The sequence below is a fragment of the Chelon labrosus genome, assembly GCF_963514085.1.
Source record: "Chelon labrosus genome assembly, chromosome: 23".
Classification (NCBI taxonomy): Eukaryota; Metazoa; Chordata; class Actinopteri; order Mugiliformes; family Mugilidae; genus Chelon; species Chelon labrosus.
Window position 1 is genome coordinate 6,434,176 of NC_140356.1, and position 1,431 is coordinate 6,435,606.

Consider the following 1,431-nt stretch of genomic DNA (forward strand, 5'->3'; position numbering starts at 1 on the left):
TAGTGGAGGATTCTCTGTCCTATGATTTATCAAGGAAAATAGCATAAATGTTTTTTTCTTTCTTTCCTTGAAAATTTTATTTCTTATTCAGGGATTTCCCTAAAGGAGCATTCACTGACAGCAGTTGAAATGTCAGTCACAATCAATCAACTGAATTGTGAGACGTTCAAGAAGGTGAATGGATTTATTAGGTCCCGTCTATGTGATTTTAATAGTATTACTCTATCCAGAAATTTAGATTTTCACAAGAAAAACTCACACGGGCTTTCTGAAAACTTTCAAAATGTCCACAACAGAGAAAACGTGGCATAATAATAATGAAAGAAGTTCAGGTGTGGTTTGGAGTGCAGCTTTGAAAGGGTTTGAAGATCAGGGGAGCGCTGACATGAAAGGCTGGAAAACTTTATTGGTCTCCATAGGGGCAATGTAAGGCACATGTGAGAAGCATGACGTGGGAAAACAAGACACTTTTAAAGAAGCAAAAAAAAAAAAAAAAACAATATGTAGAAAAATGAGGTCATAAACGTTTGAAACATTTTGAACCATCCGTAGAGGGTGTAAACATGGCTGTATGTGTATGACAAAGTGTAATTTTGGAATAGGATTTCACTTGTAAACCACAGAAAGAGGAATCCACTCTATGTTGGATAAAAAATAATAGCAAACTGTTGCAGTTAGGGTTAGGGGTCACGGTGGCAGAAAGAGCTCAACACACTTAAGAAAGCACACGCAAGTAGGCAAAAAACACGAGCAAATTAAAAAAACTTCATCCATTTGACAGCACACAAGCTGCAAACACTCACAACAATAGCAAAGCAACTCGAGCAGCGCGAACGACAGAAACTTTTCCAAAGGGCGTTAAAAAGTGACAAAAATTGTCAGAATACATATTAAAATATTATTAATGCCATCAGTCTCCAGATGAATTGTGCATTTGATCATTTGAAACTGGCAATGCTAATGATAAGAAAGAGCCTTTCAGGGAATCATGTGATCAGAATGTTAAAAAAACCATCGCTACTTGACATCAGTTGTCGTCTGTTTTCAGGTCTTAAGCTGCAGTGCACTTAGCTCTCTTTGCCAACAAAGACGTGGCACTGAACAAATGACAGCGCCGAATCTGTTCCATCTAATTCCTGGCGCTGAATGAAGTTGAAGTGTCATTTTGGGAGGGAGCGCAGAAAGGCGCTGAAGCATCCCGCGGAAGTGGACGAAAATAGTTGAAGCGTCAGTCAGCTCAGTGGCAGGCCGGCTTTCATCATGCGGGATTCAGTCTTCCTCCTAAACGTTCTTTGCACGCCCAAAGCCGCTGGCATCCTCGTCAGGACACTCAATCTGGGTCATCCGAGCTCAATCCGTGGGATTAATCTGAAAGGGGTTCCAGAGAAGCCTCTGCATATGGTGACACACTGACTTGGCAGATGTAAAGGA